This window comes from Pinus tabuliformis, chromosome 8, assembly GCF_031772625.1.
Source record: "Pinus tabuliformis cultivar Carrire ecotype Pingquan chromosome 8, CPIR1, whole genome shotgun sequence".
Lineage (NCBI taxonomy): Eukaryota > Viridiplantae > Streptophyta > Pinopsida > Pinales > Pinaceae > Pinus > Pinus tabuliformis.
In genome coordinates, this window is record NC_142294.1 from 2,057,881,070 (window position 1) to 2,057,901,475 (window position 20,406).

Genomic DNA, 20,406 nt, shown 5'->3' on the forward strand with positions numbered 1-20,406 from the left:
CAGACCTCAACTCTTCAAGTCAAGCTTTGAAAATGAGAGAAAGACATTGAAAATCAACAAAGCTCTGGTTCCGCACTTTCTCTCACTATTGCCTGCGGTCCCGCACCCCCTGTTCACAAAAACTGCGGACCTGCCCGCTCTGTCCCTAAAGGAGTGAGTGTGGACCCCTGTGAAAGTCAAAAAGGCGCAAGTTTATTCTAAAAAACTTACTTTGGTTTAATTCTAGATGATTCTAGAAGGAATTTTGACGTGGATTGGTCGCTCTTAGGTGGTTTATGCATCCCAAAAGAGAAGGAGCTAATCCCTTGATGGGAGGAGCTATCCCTTTGAAGGAGGGCTTTATCCCTTTGAAGGAGGACCTAGTAACTTCCCTCCATTTCACTATAAATTAAGGCATTGGGCTGGTTGCTAGGGAGGTTAGAAGCTGAACATTTTTTAGGGTAAATGTTGGTGGAATTGAGACTTCCTAGTTAAGCTTGAGAGGAGAGATCACATACCTTTTTGGCTTCATTGAGAAGAGAGTGAAACTTGTCAAAGTAGAGGAGACTTCTTGTTGGACCCTAGGAGGAGCTTGTACAGCATCAAGGCACAAGTTGTAAAGTTCTTCTTTGATTTGAATTAATACAATCAGATTCATTTTTCTCAACAAATTGTCTTAAGTCATTTGTTTCATGAATTCCTTGATCATCATGTTAAGTATGCTTTATGATATTGGCTTTTCAGGTGCTATTTAATTTGTTTGCTTGTTTGTGTTTGCAGATTCGCACTAAGGGAGCTCATTTGGATCAAAGGAGCGAGGCTTCCACAAACTTGCATTGGACCCAAGGTATGCATAAACACTTGTTTGCCTTTGTTTATAAATGCATATTTAGAGAAAGATAGTTTTTGATTGGCTTGCTTGTCACTAGATATCGTTAGATTCTAGGAAGGTCTATCTTGTCCGCAAGATCGACTCATTCCGTGTGACAAAATGGCGACTCCACTGGGGACATTTGCTTATTGCAAATTACCTTTTGGGCTCAAGAATGCCAGGGCAACTTTTCAACGGGCCATGTCTTATGCGTTTCATGACATCAAGCACATTGTGCAACCCTATCTCGATGATTTGCCTGCTCATTCATTACATCGAGCTGATCATCTCATCCATTTACGAGCAATCTTTATGAGGTGTAGGCATTATCAGATTAGGTTGAATCCACACAAGTGTGTTTTCTGTATAGAAACGAGTCGGTTGCTGGGTTTTTTTGTTTCGAAAGCCGGCATTCGCGTCGATCCCTCGAAGGTTGAAGCTATTGTCAAATTGCCTCCTCTTTCGAGTCTTCGCCAACTCCAAAGTTTGCAAGGGAAAGCAACTTTTTACAACAATTCATTCCTAACTACGTCGAGGTTACAAAGGGTTTTACCCGGTTGTTGAAACAGAATACTCCATTCTATTGGGATGAGATAGCTCAGAAATCTTTTGATGCACTAAAACACGCGTTGACCCATGCACCGTTATTGCATCCTCCCAACTACAACCAGGACTACTTCTTGTATCTCGCCACCTCTCATTCCACCATTGGAATGGTCTTAGTTCAGGAAGATGAATTCGGTACTGAAAATGTGATATATTACCTTAGTCGAACTTTAAATCCAACTGAGCTAAAATACTCACATGTGGAGAAATTGGCATTGGCAGCTGTTCAAGTTGTCCAACGTTTTCGTCACTACATTTGACTACGTAAAACTATAGTCATTTCTGATTGCAACTCTATGATCTACATTTTGACCAAGCAATTGCTAGGGGGCAAGTACTCCAAATGGATTGTGATCCTGCAGGAGTTCGACTTGGAATTTGAAAAATCTAAGTCTAAGAAATCTTTAGTTTTTGCGGAGTTAATGTGTGACTTCCCGCGTGCTGACACGGAAACTGTGGCGGAGGAGCCCATTGTGGATGAATCCTTATTTCTAATCAGCACTTTAGATCCGTGGTATAGGGATATCATCGTTTATCTCCAGACCCAATCCTTTCGGCCATAAATTTCAAGGTCAAAACGTCGAAAAATACGTTTCCAGTCCCAACAATTCAGAATTATTGGAGATACTCTTTATCGCCATGGGGCGGACTTTGTTTTTCAATGTTGTTTAACTCACAAGGAAGCTGAAAGGGTTTTAAATGACTATCACTCTGGAGCGTGTGGTGGTCATATGTCTTGGTATGCCACAGCGCAAAAGATATTGCGCGCTGGCTACTTCTGGTCGTCTCTGTTTAAAGATTGTATTAACGCGGTCCGAAAATGCCACAACCGCCAAATTTTTTATCGAAAGATGCATGCTCCACCTGCTCCTCTCCACCCTATAATTGTCGTTGGTCCTTTTGCCAAATGGGATATCGATTTTATTACATGTAACCCTCACTCGGCTGGGGGGCATGCGTATATCATCCTTGCGGTAGATTATTTTACCAAGTGGGCCGAGGCGATGCCTACATTTGAGGCAGACGGAAAAACAGCTGTGATTTTCGTGTTCAATCATATAATTGCTAGGTTTGGCGTTCCACAAGTGATTATCACTGATCATGGGCGTCATTTTCGAAACGTTATGATGATCAAACTTACAGGCCAGCTTGGCTTGCGTCACGATAGTTCAACTCCTTATTATCCACAAGCTAATCGTCTGGTTGAATCCATCAACAAAGTTTTAGTCATCATGATCCGACGAATCATTTGGATTCATCGGTCGAATTGGCATAACATGTTATTTTCAGCGCTTTGGGCGTATCGAACCTCAGTAAAAACGTCAACAGGGTTCACTCCTTTCCAACTAGTTTATGGTCTGGAAGTTGTGTTACCCATTGAATGCGAAATCTCGTCATTGCAAATGGCCATCGAGTTACTTCCAGCCACTTCCGAAGAGGAAAAACGTTTGTTATACTTGGCTCAATTAGATGAGAATCGACGTGATGCTGCATTGGCGATCGAAACTCATGCAAAATGTATTAAAGCTCAGTATGATCGAAATGTGACCCCTCGAAATTTTTCGGAAGGAGACCTAGTCTTATTGTACGATCAAGCTAATGATAAATTAGGCGCTAGAAAATTCGTTCCTATGTGGCATGGTCCCTATGTTGTCAAGCGCAAGCTAGCAAAAGGGGCCTATGAATTGGTAGACTTTGATGGGGACTCTTTAGATAAACCCAGAAATGGTCTTTACCTGAAGAGGTATTATGCTTAAAGGATGGGTATGGAGATTTTTAGTTAGGATAGTTTTCTTTCTAGCTGGTGTGTTTTAGTTTAAAAAGTGTGCTTAGCTTAGAGAGTTTTTTTCGTCAGTATGCCTGCTTATCTTGGTTTTACTCTTGATATTGCAGATGTCGATGCCTCTCCAAACATACATTGGTTTTGCTGATGGTGCTTGTCGTAATACATGGAAAATTTCTTCCGCAGCTTGGGTTATCTATTCACCCTCTGACGAGTTGGTATCTATGCATGGGGTAAGCCTCGGTCAAACAATGAACAACATTGCAGAGTATAGTGTAGTGATTGAGTTATTATCTGAATCTATTTCATTTGGGATTCGGAGTTTGATAGTGAGGTTAGATTCTGAACTCGTTGTATTACAGCTTAATAGAGTGTATGCCATTAGAAATCCAGTGTTATTGAGATTATTTTTGAGAGTGCATCTCTTGGAACGTGAATTTGATTATATTGAATATCAGCATATTCCAAGATCTTTAAATACATTAGCAGATGCAATTGCTTCTCGAATGTTAAGTAGACATTTGTAATAATCATACATGTAAATTTAAAAGCATTCCATAACATGATTTACAAGATAAGACGGTAATAGTGATACATATAGGAGTGTGTCAAAATATACATCGTCCTCGATCATAGGTTGAAAAACACCTTATGATCATCAAAAATGATAAGTACAAAAAGCAAAAATGTCATATGTGTCTACAATAGGCGATCATCCTATCACTGGTGATGATCTCGATACGAAACCACTGTACGGGCCACCTTACAAAGGAACCTCCTAAAAGGTCCTGGGACCCCAATCACATAGCGTTGTAGTCGACGAGGAATGTCATCTATGCCGGTCTCTGGAATGTCCCCTGTCATGCGCTCTAGATGACTCTCCAACTTGGCCAAGGTCTCTGCTGATTCGTCCTGTGGGGCTGGCGCCGCTACAGCTGGTTGTTTCCTCTCGTAAGGCCGGAGAGCGGCTAGTCACTGTGGACCCACATCTATATTGAAACTTTTACTATCAGTTTTGGGACGACATAAAAACAAAAAAAAAAATAGGAAATTGTTGAAAATGATTTTACCTGAGTCATCCCATTGCTGTCCTGGTGGAAGAGCCATGTCTGGGTCACCGCGAAAATCTACCCCAGCGTAAGGGAACTCCTGAATAGCAAAAACCTGGTTTTCCAACCAATGGAAATACTCAGGTTTGAATCGAATGACCTCTGTCCCCTCGTCAGGATGACGGGCCATAACTGCAACCCATCGCATCAGTTTGGGCTCTCGAGGAAGCCCAGCTCCAACAGTAAGGTGTTGCGGGACCAACATTGGGACCCTCTCCAGACCAAAGCTCACAACCAAAGCCCCATAACCAAAGGTCTTCAGTTGTCCGTTCTTGGCTCTGGTCAGTTGGCCTTTTACATTAGCCAACACAGCATCGCACCAGTTGAAGATGGTGCCTCGAAAGCAGTCAACTGCCATCTGCATCTGGGATCCAGTGGCAATATGTAGTGCGGCGCTCCCGCAAAGTCTGGTAACAGTAAACACGATCACTATGAGTTCAGGAAGGGATATGGTTTTAATGTCTATCCCTTTGTCTCTAGACTGGTTGTTGCAGAACTCTAGCCGGAGGCTATCGACAGACTAGCCACCTGGCCTAGTCCCGAATAGAGTCAAGTCTTCGCCTCTCTTAGGCAAACCAGTCAAAAAGTATATGTCTGCCTGCTCAATTTTGAGTTGGTGGCCACCAATGAAGAAGCACTAGTCCTGTATGCTCCAACTATCTACCAGTCACTGCAATAAGTCCACCTGGGCCCTCATGCCAGGTATGGCCCAGAATTTGTACAAGCCGCATGCCTTCAATGCATCAATCGAAGGTTGGTGATTTAACACGGCAAGATCTACGTCCTCATGCTCCCATTCTCGCCAATCAAGCATGATGTACACTCTACATCCAACAAAAAGGCAAATTAGAATGCAAGAAATTAAATTGTTTGGGTCAATTTTGAGAATTTTTGGGTTAAAAACCCTTGCTATGGGGACTGCACCCTCTCTATTAGAGACAGTGCGTGGGTCTGCACCTTGCCTTCATGGAAGGTGCGGCCCCTGACTTTTTCCCCATTGAGAAAAATTCGGGGTCCGCGGGCTACCAGTGTTATGCCTGCGGGCCCCCGCGCGCAGATTTCTAGCCTAAAAACCCTCTAAAAAATGAAATAAAACCCTTAAAAACAAATTGAAACGGTTGAAATTGAAGAGTAGGATGATGTGGATTACCTGGAAGAGACGGTGCTTGATTTCGACGGATGGATTTTCCGCAATCTTCACGGGAAGTTTCTGACCAAAAGCACTATTTTCTCACCCAAGTCTTAAATGGTAAAAATAAATTGACAAAAGCCCTTTTTATAAGTTTTTTGAATAAATAAATTGTAAATTTGTTTATGTTTCACTTTAGAAAGGTAACTTTTGTAGCATTTTTATCCATCTCAAACAGGTATGAGTAATGTTTGCAATTTTTGTTCAGGATAACGGATTGTTCAGGCGAAATCGATCATTTTCGACGAAAAAACATTTAGAGTCACCTTTAAGCTCTTTTTTGACTCCTAAAACATGAAAAGATCGCCGAGTTTTTCTTTTTAAACTCGTTAAAATGGAACTAAAAAGACGGTCCACTTACAGCTCTTTTCTGACCGTAAAAACATGAAAAGATTGCCGGATTTTTGTCATTTCAAATTCGATATTGGTTATAAAACGACGTGTCGTTGATCACTTTTTTACTTTTTCAGATCAGGGTCGCTAATTACGAAAAGTACTCCTTGGTCGTAAAGATCAAGCAATTCTCTCAAGTATTATTTTATACTTTTTCGGGCTTGGGAGACACAAATTTACGAAAAAGGTCAACCCTGGGGTCTTCTTAAGTTTTTTCAGACTCTCTAAAATTGAAAAACATCGAGTTTCTCCTATACTGGACTCGTTAAAATTTAACAGTAAAGGACCTGTTCAATTACAAACAGGAACGAACCACTCCTTCTTAGGGTTTGAATTTAAACTAAGTTGGACTCATCCGAAGGATGAGCTTATAATCAAGCAAATGTTATCCTCCTCAAGCTTGTCAAAAATAAAGAGGTACTTGCCAGAAATGGTGGGGGAAAAAAGAAAAAAATGAGCCTGTTCATACAATCAGATTCATTTTTCTCAACAAATTGTCTTATGTCATTTGTTTCATGAATTCCTTGATCATCATGTTAAGTATGCTTTATGATATTGGCTTTTCAGGTGCTATTTAATTTGTTTGCTTGTTTGTGTTTGCAGATTCGCACTAAGGGAGCTCATTTGGATCAAAGGAGCGAGGCTTCCACAAACTTGCATTGGACCCAAGGTAGGCCTAAACACTTGTTTGCCTTTGTTTATAAATGCATATTTAGAGAAAGATAGTTTTTGATTGGCTTGCTTGTCACTAGATATCGTTAGATTCTAGGAAGGTCTATCTGTTAGGATATTCCGACACATAGGAAATAGTTAAGTACAACTTGGTCTAGTGTAGAGTTAGGTATAGAGTTAGGTAAAGTGTGTTTCTTTACCGTTGTACATTTTGTAACTTACAATCCGACGGTCACGATATGTAGTGATCTGACGGTTCATTCTCTCCTCGTTATTACCGACACTTGATCTGTGGCTTGACACCCGATTGGTCCATGAATTCTATTTAAAGTGCATGGAGGGTCATTTGTAGGGTAATCCGTGCATGAGAGAAACATATGTAAATTTTCATTCTTTTATTAATAAATTGCCTGAAGTGGCCGCGTTGGCTCAGGCCGTGGACTGTTTCCCTCTTTGAGGGTTTTAACCACGTCAAAATACTGGTGTATTGATCTGCGATCTGGTTGTGAGCGGTGTCCTTTTGGTGTTATGTCTGAGGAACTTACCCTGTAAATTCCTACACGGTATCAGAGCTATTTGAGGGCCGCGTCCGTTGGTGATCCAAATCTGAAACCGGTAGAACTGCATCCGACTGCCGTTTCCTAGATCTGCTATTTCTGACTACTTTCGGGCCGAGAGGACTGCTCTGTTGTGTTGGGAGCATCTGTTCTAGTGAGGAACCCCTTTCGTTTCACGCGAAAAGGTTTCCGGTAGCCCTAGCTGCGTCATTTTTAAGATCTGGAGGTATACAGTGTTTATTTGCAGTTTACTGTTATTTTCTCTCTGCTTATTTCGGTTTCGGTTTATTTAGCTTTTTTTTAACCGGATCTATACCTTTCATTTCTGCGTATGCTCTTTGCCCTGCGACTCTGTGCGATCTGGGCAAATCAGAAACAGAAAGGAAGGATTTTTCTCATGCATATGCTCTTTTCCCTGCACCTTAGTGTGATCTCGGAAAATCAGAAATATTGAGAAAAATATTTAGTTTTTCGGCTAAAGCTAACTTTGAGCCGCAAGGTTCATTTTTGAAAATATTTAGTTTTTCAGCTAAAGCTAACCTCGAGCCGTAAGGTTCGTTTTCTTTGCATGTCCGTGTTGGGTTTTGTGTTTTTTGTTTTGTAGGGAAAAAGAGCTTTCTCAAAGCAAGCACGCAACCCAAAGCCCCCTCTCTCTCTCTCTCTCTCTCTCTCTCTCTCAAATTTTTTGTATAGATCAATTGGTTCAAAGCTATTTTAAGAGAGTAGAGGTCTTGGGTTCAAGTCTCCATTTTGTGGGGGCGGACTTTTTCATTTCCGCACATTCCCGCACTTCGTCGGCAACTTCAACAATTTTTTTTCAAAAAGCCATAACTTCTTCATCCGGAAGCCGTTTTCAGAGCCGTTTTTTTTAAACCAGCCTAATTTTTCGAGATCTATCCATTGGAACACTTATTTTCAGCATATTTAGCTTCAGTTTCCGTTGAAATGGAAAGTCAATACCAAGTTACCCTTGACAGCACCAACTACTTCCAATGGTTGGCTTACATTGACGATTTACTTAGAAGTAAAGGTATCTTCAGAATAGCCTCGGGCCAAGAAAAGAAACCGAAGGATGAAGATAAGGCTGCTAAATGGGAAAATAGGCAAGATCAAGCACGTGGACTGATAGGGATGTCTATTTCTCCATATCTTAGATTCCATTTTGCAGAAATTGATTCTCCTGATGAAGCAATGAAACAAATCAATAAAGTTTTTGGCATTAAAATTGAAATTAGAGCCCATCAACTTGAAAATGAGTTGCTTACATTGGACCCTAATAATTTTTCTTGCATTGAAGATTTCTTGTCCAAGTTCAAGACCCTTAGATATCTTTTGGAAGGTGTTAAAGTTAAGAAAGAAGATAGTAATCTTATCTATTCCATTCTTACAAAGTTGGGACCAGCCTACTCTGTGTTTGTTTCCACCTTCCATTCTACAAGAGAAGCCTTCATTTCTCAAGGAACAGACTAAAAGTCCCCTTCCTTTGACTCTTTTTGTGATTCTTTAATAAGAGAACAAGAAAAACTCTTACACCTTGGTCTTCTTAATCTTGGAAACTCTTCCAAGAAAGCGTTAGCCGCCCAGCAGCAACCAAATTCAAAGAATCCCAAGAAGTCATATCCTAAAAAGAATGGTCCTAAACCAAACAAGGGTCCTAAGCAATTTCAGCCCCAAAATGAAAAATCATTTCAACAAAATGATAAGACAAATAAAAACAAAGGGAAGAATACTGATAGACATTGCAATTTTTGTAATCGAGATGGCCACTTAGAATCAAAATGCTTTAAAAAGATGGAAGCCTTGGAAGCAGCAATGAAGAAGCATAACATCCATTTGGGGCAATCTTCAACTTCAACTTCATCTTCAGGAATGGCACTTTCTGCATGTGGTTTTCAAGCATCTCAGTCTGGCTATGCATTAAATGTATCTTCTTCTTCTCATTCTCATGAGTGGCTCATTGATTCTGGAGCTTCTTATCACATGGCCAAAAACAAAGCCATGTTTTCTTCTTTAAATGATTGTAACACCAAAAATATATATGTTGGTGATGATAGATCTCTTAATGTTGTAGGGACTGGAACTGTTCATCTAGACAATGGTCAGTTTAATGATGTATTATGTGTTCCAACCTTATCCTGCAACCTTCTATCTGTATATCAGATAACTCATTCAAGTGAAGGTAAAATCGTTGAATTTTCACCTCATGATGTTGTAATCAAGGACTTAAGAGATCCTAAATAGATTTTGGCTACTGGCATTGCTGATGATTCCACAAGGTTGTATAAGTTTCACAACTTTGGGTCATCAAATCTTCCCTCAGTATTTGTTGCTCATAACGATGAAGTGAGCAAACTTTGGCATGAGCGATTTGGTCACTTAAACTATCGCTCCCTTCAACATCTATGTAAAGAAAATATGGTGACAGGTCTTCCTATGGTATCTTGCAGAGATGGTGTTTGTTCCGGATGTGTACTCGGAAAACATCATCGGGACAGTTTTGAAAAACGTGCCTCTTGGCACGCCTCAGCCCCTTTACAGCTTGTGCATAGTGATTTATGTGGTCCACTTCCAGTTGTGTCATTCTCTGGTTGCAAGTATTTCTTAACTTTCATTGATGACTTCTCCAGACGCACTTGGGTATACTTCTTAAAACTCAAGAGTGAAGTATTTAACACTTTTTTGGCCTTCAAGGCCTTTGTTGAAAAACAATCTGGACATAAAATTCTTAAGTTAAGATCTGATAATGGCGGAGAATATGTTAAAAACACATTCATCAACTATTGCACTGAGAATGGAATTCAAATGCAACATACTGTTCCATATACTCCACAACAAAATGGCGTAGCTGAAAGGAAGAATCGCACCTTAAAGGAAATGGCTAATTGTATGCTACAATCTAAAGGACTTGGTCTTAGTTTTTGAGCAGAAGCAATTAACTGTGCAAATTACATAATAAATCTCACTCCTACTAAGGCTTTAAAGAATATCACTCCAGAAGAAGCATTGAGCTCAATCAAACCAGATGTAAGTCACTTTCGTGTTTTTGGAAGTGAAGCGTGGGCCCATATTCCAGATGAAAAGCATAAAGCTTTAGAACCTAAGAGTGAAAAATGTACTTTTGTTGGATATTCTGAAGATGTAAAAGGCTATAGACTTATTCCATTTAAGTCCAAAAATGTTATCATTAGAAGAGATGTAAAATTTGATGAAAATATATCGACCTGCGAGCCTAGTCCGGCGGTTGTGCCACCTCTCCCTATCTCTTCTACTTTTGAAAACATTTCTTCTTCAGATGATGAAAGTGAGGATGACAATCCTCCCCCACCATCTCAGGATCCTCCTTCAGCTCCTGAGCTTCCAAAATGGGTTCGTGCTACTCGAGATGCAGCAGGTGATCTTGCCGGTGATCCTACAGATCAGCGACGCACACGTTCTCAGTTCGAGAGAGCCTCTTCTTTACTGGCTCAAGCTCCAGTAAATTATGATCCTGACACCTTTGCAGAAGCTTCAAGCCATCCAGATTGGGAAGCAGCTATGAATGAAGAATATCATTCATTATTGGCAAATGATACATGGGATCTTGTTCCTCTACCAAAGGGACGAAAACTTGTTAGATGCAAATGGGTTTACAGAACCAAGTATGGACCAGATGGGAAAGTTGATAAACATAAAGCTCGTCTTATTGCTAAGGGTTTTTCACAGGTTGAAGGCATTGACTACACTGAAACCTTCTCCCCTGTTGCCAAAATGAACTCTATCCGCCTTGTTCTTTCCCTTGCTGCCTCTTTCAAATGGGAAGTCCATCAGATGGATGTTAAATCTGCCTTCTTGCATGGAGACTTGCATGAAGAAATCTATATGGAACAACCCATTGGCTTCATACAAACAGACTCCAGCCTTGTATGTCGACTTAAGAAATCCCTTTATGGTCTCAAGCAAGCTCCTCGGGCTTGGTATGCCAAAATGGATAGCTTTCTTTTAGAATCTGGCTTCTCTAGGTGTCATTCTGACAATACTGTCTACACCAAGAAAGTGGGCAACTCTCTTATCATCCTTGTTCTTTATGTTGATGATCTTATCCTTACTGGTAGTGATCCCAACCTTATAAACCATGTGAAGTCTAGCCTTAAAAGGAAATTTGAAATGACAGACTTAGGACACTTACACTATTTTCTCGGTCTTCAAGTCTTGCAATCCAAGAAGGGTATTTCCCTTTCCCAGTCCAAGTATGCTTGTGATATTCTACGTCATTTTCACATGGAAGACTGTAAGCTAGCCCCTTCTCCCTTTCAGTCTAGCGTCAAACTTTCAGTCACTTGTACTTCTCCTGAAGTTGATGCTACCTTATACCGTCAACTTGTAGGAAAACTTTTGTATCTAACCCATACTCGTCCTGACCTTTCCTTTGTTGTTGGCCTTGTTGCTCGGTTCATGCAAAACCCCCGTGAAAGTCATTGGAAAGCAGCTAAAAGAATACTTCGTTATGTTCGAGGTACAATTCAGTTTGGGATTCATTACAGTGCCGAAGCATCTCCTCTATTGGTTGGTTTCACTGATTCTGATTGGCCTGGTGATCGGAAGTCTACTGTCGGTTATGTGTTCACTCTTCGTTCAGGACCTATTACATGGGCTTGTAAGAAACAAGTTGCCATTTCTCTTTCATCAGCAGAAGCAGAGTATCGTGGTGTCGTAGAAGCTAGTAAGGAAGCCTTGTGGCTTCGTCAGATCCTGTCAGAGTTTGGCTTTCAGCAGCAGCATCCGACTACACTTTGGTGTGATAATCAAAGTGCCATTCAGCTATGCAAAGATCCAGTCCAACATCAGCGCAGCAAACACATTGAACTGCACATGCACTTCATCAGAAAGCTCATTCACGACCATGTTCTTGAAGTGCAATATTGTTCAACAGATGATCAAGTTGCCGACATCTTCACAAAGGCTCTCACAGAGGCGAAGTTCACTAAACTTCGATTTATGGTTGGAGTTCAGGAAGTTGTCACTAAGGGGGGATAGGCTCTAGTGCCTCCTTCCTTCTCCTATTGTGTCATATTTGTAAATCCTTCAATCCTATCCCAAGTTGTTCTTAAGGGGGGATGTTAGGATATTCCGACACATAGGAAATAGTTAAGTACAACTTGGTCTAGTGTAGAGTTAGGTATAGAGTTAGGTAAAGTGTGTTTCTTTACCGTTGTACATTTTGTAACTTACAATCCGACGGTCACGATATGTAGTGATCCGACGGTTCATTCTCTCCTCGGTATTACCGACACTTGATCCGTGGCTTGACACCCGATTGGTCCATGAATTCTATTTAAAGCGCATGGAGGGTCATTTGTAGGGTAATCCGTGCATGAGAGAAACATATGTAAATTTTCATTCTTTTATTAATAAATTGCCTGAAGTGGCCGCGTTGGCTCAGGCCGTGGACTGTTTCCCTCTTTGAGGGTTTTAACCACGTCAAAATACTGGTGTATTGATCTGCGATCTGGTTGTGAGCGGTGTCCTTTTGGTGTTCTGTCTGAAGAACTTACCCTGTAAATTCCTACACTATCTTGTCCGCAAGATCGACTCATTCCGTGTGACAATAGTAATTGGCACAATATTTAAGTTTAAAACCTCTTTTGAGTGCAAACTCAATCATTGTATTACCAGAAAAGTATGATGCATTATCAAACATTAAAGCAGAAGGCAATCCAAACCTGGTGATTATGAACTGATCTATAAATTCAATGATATTTTCAGCATTGGCCGTCTTGAGTGGAACTACTTCTACCCATTTAGTAAAGTAGTCTGTTGCTGTAAGAATGTATCTATGTTGTTTAGAAGAGTGAGGAATGATCTGACCTATTATGTCCAATCCCCACTAATCGAAAGGTTGTTCGATGGTAACTGGTTGCAGTGGCAAGGATGGTTTCTTTTGTCTTCTGGCAGCAGTTTGACAGACTTGACATTTTCTTACGTAGTTATGTGCATCTTTGAATAATGTGGGCCAGTAATAGCCTATGCGTAAGATCTTATGAGCAGTTGCATCTCCAGTGTAGTGTCCATCTGCTGGCCCGTCATGGAGTTCCTGCAAAACTTTTTCAGCTTCAGCTTTCTCAAAACATCTAAGTAGAACAAAATCATAATTTATTCTGAAAAGAACGTCATTTACAAGTTGATATTGTTTGGCTTTTATCCTCAGGGCTCTTTTCTTGGTGTGATCAAGATTTGGAGGAGCATATCCATTCTTTAAATAATAAATAATATCAGCATATAATGACTCAGCATCGTTTAAGCTTACCTCGTATACTTGTACCTCTTCAGATTGAATTTCGGGTATTAGCGATGCTCCTGCCAGCATTTTGCAAAAGCCTTGACCTTTTACAATGTTTACTGGTTTGATTTCCATGTCGTATTCTTGTAAGGCAGTAACCCAATTTGCCCTTTTCTCACCCACATCCTTCTGTACTAGAAGATTTCTTACCGCTAAAAACGGTACTATGATCTCGGTATGTGTCTTGAGTAAGAAAGGTCTGAAATATTTAATTGCTTTAAAAACAGCATAGGCTTGTTTTTCCACATCTGAATAATTCAGTTCAGCACCTTGTAAATTGGAACTGAAAAAAGCAATTGGGGCTTCCGCCTTTTCTTGATTTGCTTGAGTGAGTATCGCAGGACATCCTTGTCAGCTTTGATGTGGTCTCCCTTTATACCTGCATCCCTATAAAGGAGGCCCTGGAAGTGATCTATCGCCTAACGGATCCCGATACCGCGCATCTGGTTGAGATTTGTCTCACTTCCACTTTCTTCTGTTTCGAGGGTGAGTTCTTTGAACAGACTTGTGGTGTTGCCATGGGTTCCCCCCTTTCCCCTATTGTCGCCAATCTCTTTATGGAAGATTTCGAAGCCAAAGCTCTAGCCTCGGCTCGTCTCCTTCCTAAGCTTTGGAGAAGATATGTAGATGACACTAATGTCATCTGGTCCCATGGCCAAGAGGAGCTGGATCGCTTCTTCAATCACCTCAACTGTCAGTCCTCTTCCATTAAGTTCACCATGGAAAAAGAGGTTAATGGTTGCCTCCCTTTCCTGGATATTCTTATTTCTAAGAATATGGATGGCTCTCTGTCCCACTCAGTATTCCGAAAGAAAACGCATACTGAGCAGTATCTTCATGCCGATTCCCATCATTTCCCTGCTCAAAAGATGGGTGTTCTTAACACCCTTGCTACTCGTGCCTTGAGGATCTCCGATAATAAGAGCTTTGATAAGGAGCGATCCCATCTCCTTAATGTCTTTGTGGAGAATGGCTACAGTAGGCGCCTAGGTCAGAGGGCTTTCCTTAAAGCCTCTAAAAATGCGTTAATTAATAAAGAACCGAAGGAGCGCCGACTAGGGGTCCATCTTCCCTATGTACAAGGAACCACAGACAAAATTGCTCAGATCCTTAAGAGGTATGACATCCCCTCTACCTTTAGGCCCCTCAACACCATTCGTAAATCCCTCCGATCGGTGAAAGATCCTGTTGACCCTATGGACATGAAGGGTGTCTACTTGATCCCTTGTTCTTGTGGAACCCCCTATATCGGGGAAACAGGACGCTCCATCCATCAGAGGTTAAGCGAACATGCAGCTGACCTAAGACATGGGAGAACCAAGTCTTCAGCATTAGCAGAGCATGTGGAAAAGATCAAGCATCATGTTCGTATTGAGGAGGCCAAGGTTGTTGCTAAGGTTGCTCATTTCCATCATCGTAAATTCAGGGAAGCTATTGAGATTGAAAGAAGGCCTAATAATCTCAATAGAGATGACGGCTGGAAAATCAGTAGCTGTTGGATCCCTGCCCTGTCATCTTAGTCTTTCTCCTTCCCCCACCTTTTAGCTGTGTGCTCACTTTCTGTGTTTCCCCTGAAGCCTTCCTTCCTCCTAGGGTTGATCCATTTTGATCTGTCCCTCCCCCTTTTTATTTTTTGTCGTTCTCTCTGTTTTATTTTTATTTCTTATTCATATACCTTATTTATATACTTTTATTATTATTATTATTATTATTATTATTATTATTATTATTTATTTATTTATTTTTAATTAATTATTTTATTTATTTTATTTTTATTTTACTCTATTTTTAATTTATTTTATTTATTTATTTATTTATTTTTATTAATTAATTAGTTTATTTATTTATTTATTTTATTTTTATTTCATTTTATTTTATAATTTATTTTTTATTTATTTATTTATTTATTTTACTTAATTTATTTATTTATTTATTTAGTAATTTTATTTAATTTGTTTATTTATTTATTTATTTTTATTTTTATTTATTTTCTTTTTTTCAGTGTAATGATCTATTTATTATTTTTATTCCTTTTTCAACTATCTTTCACCTTAGCTCTGTTCTCTTTTATATATTTTGATTTTTATTATTATTATTATTATTATTATTATTATTATGTATTTTCTATTTTATTTTTAAACTAACATTGACTAACCTCCTTCTGAGTTTTTCCCAAGTTTTAGTTTTATTTATGTATTTATTTATTTATTTTTAATTTTTAAACTAACCTGTACCTTTATTAGCTTTATTTTATTGTTTTTGTTTTTATTTTTATGTATTTGTTTTTCCTCTTTTATTTTGATTTATTATTAACTAACTTTGACCCTTACGAGCTTGGTTCATTTATATTTCTATTATTTCCTTTTTATTTTATTCTCACTAACTATTATTCTATACCCTATGTTAAACTTTTGACTAACTAATAACATTAACACCTATTTAATTATTTTATTTATATAAAAAAAAAATTATATATTTTAAAAGAATGGTCATCGAGTATAACTATATTATTTTGACTTTTTTACTCTGGTCCCATAGTCAAAATTAGCCATTGGGGGTCTCTACTCATACTATTTTAATTGCATAGCTAGATCTATTTCTTCAACTTGTCCTGACGATGAACCACACTAGTTGGTTCGAAACGCGTCGACAAATGATATTCTATGTGATTTACGTTGAAGAATCTCTCATAAAAAGCATAAGATTTATCTGAGGCAAAAGTATACAAAATAAAAGGATCGGAAAAATTTGGAGTTGCTAATGTTGGAGCATTGATAATGGCTTGTTTGATTAGATTGAAAGCCTCATGTTCATCTTGGCCCCATTTAAAGTTTGCATTCTTTTTAATCATGGCTTGTAAAGGACACACAATTCTTGAAAAGTATGGAACGAATCTCTTTACAAAGTTGATATGGCCAAGGAAAGATTGCATGGCTTTCTTGTTATGAGGTAGGGGGACTGCGGAAATTTCCTTGATTCTGTCAGGATCAATGTGAATTCCAAATTTTGACATTATGAATCCTAGAAGCTTTCCTTCATTCAATGCGAAAAAGGATTTTTTCGGGTTAAGCGAAATCCCATACCTTAAACAACGTTGGAACATTTGTTTTAAATCCCTGAGATGGTTGTTTCGTTTCTTGGAATAAACAGTTATATCATCCAAATAGATTACTACTGATTTGTTAACCAACCCTTTGAATGCAATGTCCATGGCTCTTTGAAATGTGGCGCCTGCATTAATCAAACCAAATGGCATCTTTGATATGCGTATGTGCCCCATTTAGTTATGAATGTAGTTTTAAACTGATCGTCGAGATGTACCAGCACTTGGTTGTATCCTGAGAATCCATCCAAGAATGACATTAATTCTGAGCCCGCAACTGCCTGCAATATTTGTTCCATGGGAGGTAAAGGAAAATTATCCTTTTGGCAGGCCTTGTTAAGGTTTCGAAAGTCAATGTAGATTCTGATATCCCCGTTTTTCTTTCTAACAGTTACCATATTGGATACCCACTTAGAATGTCTAACGGGAAAGATTATTTTGGCTTTCAATAACTTATTGAGTTCAGTTTTGATCTGATTTTCTAAGTTTGGATGGATCTTTTTCAACTTATATTGGACAGGTTTTTCATTATCAATCATTGGGATAGTATGCTGGATGATGGAGGTGTCGTACGTTTTGAGTTCATCATAATTCCAGGCAAAAACACCTTTGTATTGTTTCAAGAGACGGACATATGCTAATTTCTCTTCAGGGGCTAGGCCGAGGCCTAGGTTGATGTTCTGTGGTTTCGCATCAGTTCCTAGATTTACTAATTCATAATTCAAAGTTGAACTTTGGAGTTTTGAATTAGTAGATGTTTTGAATCGGTCTTTCAAATCATAAAGGTCCTCTAATTTGACTACTGATTTAGGTATAGCATTGTTAGTACTATCCTGTTGCAATTGTTGGTCATGCTGGTCTTCATCAATTATTTGATTGGTGTAGAATCCTTCAGATGTGAGAAAACTCACGATATCAGGATCATCATTGAAAATCCTCCAATTGGTGATGTTATCAGGAATAGACAATCTAAAAATTAACTCAATTGAAAATCGGTCAGGGCTAAAATCTTCTAAAGGAATGAGCTTGGAAGCTACGTTGGCTAAGAGGTCTACACTAGCATTCTGGAATTTGGGAATTGACGAGATATTAAATGCTATAAAATGTTCAATCAGATCTTGAACTAAAGATTGGTAATTCTTTAAATGACCTGATAAACAATGTATAGTATTGCGTACCTGTCTGATTATTATTTCAGAATCTCCAAAAACTTGCAGGCATTTGACGTCTAATCCGATTGCCTTGTACAACCCTTGGATTAGAGCTTCATATTCTGCGGTATTGTTGGTGCATTCGAATTCGAGTCTGCAAGTTAGCATGGTTTTATCTCCCTCTGGGCTTACTAATACACATCCTGCTCCTACTCCTTCGTTAGACTTAGAACCATCAAAAAATAATTTCCAAAACAAAGATTTATTTATAGGACTATCTATAAAATTAATGCATTTAGAACTATTTGTTTGAGAAAAAATTTCTACTTGAGACAAAATAGAATGTTCTAAGTAAGGTGAAGTATGAGCATTAAAATTTCCTAAGAAAGAATCTACTGAATAATTGCCAATGATGTTAGAATTATATGCTACAGGTTCATTTTCTCCCTCGAGTTCTATTACTATGTATTTCTAATGTCGTTCACGTTCAACTTTTATTTGGTTTGGTTTACCATTATAAGGCAGCCACATATGTAACTAGTCAATTGCAAAGTATCCATGAAGTTTTTCTGACCAATCTCTGCTAAGAATTAAGCCATAAAAGTCAGGAATATCAGCAACTAAAATGTCGATAACTTGACATACCTTTGGATTGGATGACAGCCTTATGGTAACCTGATTTAACTCACCAATCACTTCAACTTGCGATCGATCTAGCTGAACTATGCGCACAGCAGATTTCTGTGGTTGAACATTCAATTTTGCACAAATTGATCTTGGAAAAATATTTGATGAAGCTCCAGAATCCACTAAACAATTATGCACATTTTTATTGAAAATTTCATAAGGAGAAATGGGGGAGTATGCAATCTTGATCTTCCTCCAATTAATGCGATATTGTTTGGATCAACTTTATTTATCGTATTAGTTGGAGGTCTTCCCATATCATGGGAAGCTTGAGAGATTACAGCAGTTGGTATAGGTGCAACTGGCACAGCATGTAATTATTTCAAAAGTACTTTCTGCTGGTGTTTTAATTTGCTCAATTCAAAAAGAGTAATATTGGCCCTAGTCTTTTTCATGTCTTCAACGATGTTATACTCCATTTCATCAGAAAGGATTAGCGTTTTAGATGGAGTAGATGTGTCTGTTTGGACTGGGCTGGTTTGAGTCGTCTTAGGTGATGTTTTCTTGGCTGTGACTTTATCCTTAGTCATTGAGCTTGTGCTCTCTAGATTAGGTGTAGATTGAGGAGGATCAAGCTGATTTCTGCTACGAGTACTAACCGGGAATGCCTCTTGATCTTCTTCATTTGGGAGGATGAAATCCCACATACCTTGTAATTCTAAAACTTCTTCTTCATCGGTATGCTCTTCAGTAGCGTTTTCCTCTTCTTCTTCTTTTGATTCAGCATTTGAAATAGCGTTAGGGGGTTTAGAATCAGTTAAAGGATTTCTTTTAAAAAGCATGTATGGCTTTTTAGAAGAAGTTTCTGCTACCTGCTTCTTGATGTCAACCATTTCGTTAGACATGGTCTTCAAAACTTTTTGTAATCCTTCTAAATCAAATGGATCTTTCGGTTGTTTTTTCTTGGGATCTTCTTTGAAAGAGACCTTCTTAGATTTTCGTTCTTCCATCGCATTTTTCTTTTCTAGGGCCGTAATACGTTTCTCAACTGCTATTGATTCTTTCATATTTTCAACTAAGGTTGTTTTGTTAGCCCTATCAACAAAGAGTGCTAAGTTTGATGGTAAAGCAGTAATATAACATTCACATCGCACTTCTTCACTAGGCTGAGAAGTAGTAGGTATTTTGTTTAGAATTTTATTGAAACGTAAATTGAAATATTTGATAGGTTCTCTTGACTCAGCTCTAAGATTAGACAAGTCATTGATCAGTGTCGTTGTAGACCTGTCATCACCAAACTTGGTCAAGAATTGTTCTTGGAAGATGTCCCAACTAGTAATAGATCCAGATGGTAACGAGAAATACCATGATCCGACTGTTCCTTGCAAAGTATAAGGAAAAATTCGAACAACAACATCCTCATTAACAACTCCATTGAGGTTTATGGACAACATAAAGTTATTTATATGCTCTTCTGCTAGCATGCCTGCCTCAGGATTAAACTTAGGCAGCCATTTTTTAGGATGGGCCGATATCTGACTCAAGGGTGCAGGCATTAAGACTGCCCCTAGGTTATTCCATGGAGATTGGGACATTGTTGAACTACTAACAGAAGAAAGTGCAGAAGATGATCCTTGTGGTTGAGAAGATGAGGATATTATGACTCCAGATGGTTGAGAAGGAGTTGAGGAAGTTGCAATAGGCTGATGGACGATGACCTGAAGTGGAGGAGTGGATGGTTGACTTCGCGGTGAAGAGGTTGAGATGGATGATGATGATGAAAGAGTCTCACTATCGGATCCTTTAGGAGACTTCCTTGCTCTCTTCCTAGAAGGTAGAGGTAATTCGGTTGGCTGAACACCAAACTTTTCGCTCTTTAATCTGGTGAGAGGATGAGCAGGGTTGTATTGCGAAGTCACGCTGCCTTGAGATTTATCAGATTTCTGAGGAGATATAGAAAATCGTTGAAGTTTGTGAATCAAAGATTCAACTTCAGGAGGTTCAATAGTAGAATGTTCTGAAATGTCAGGGTTTGTAGCAGTGGCTGTTG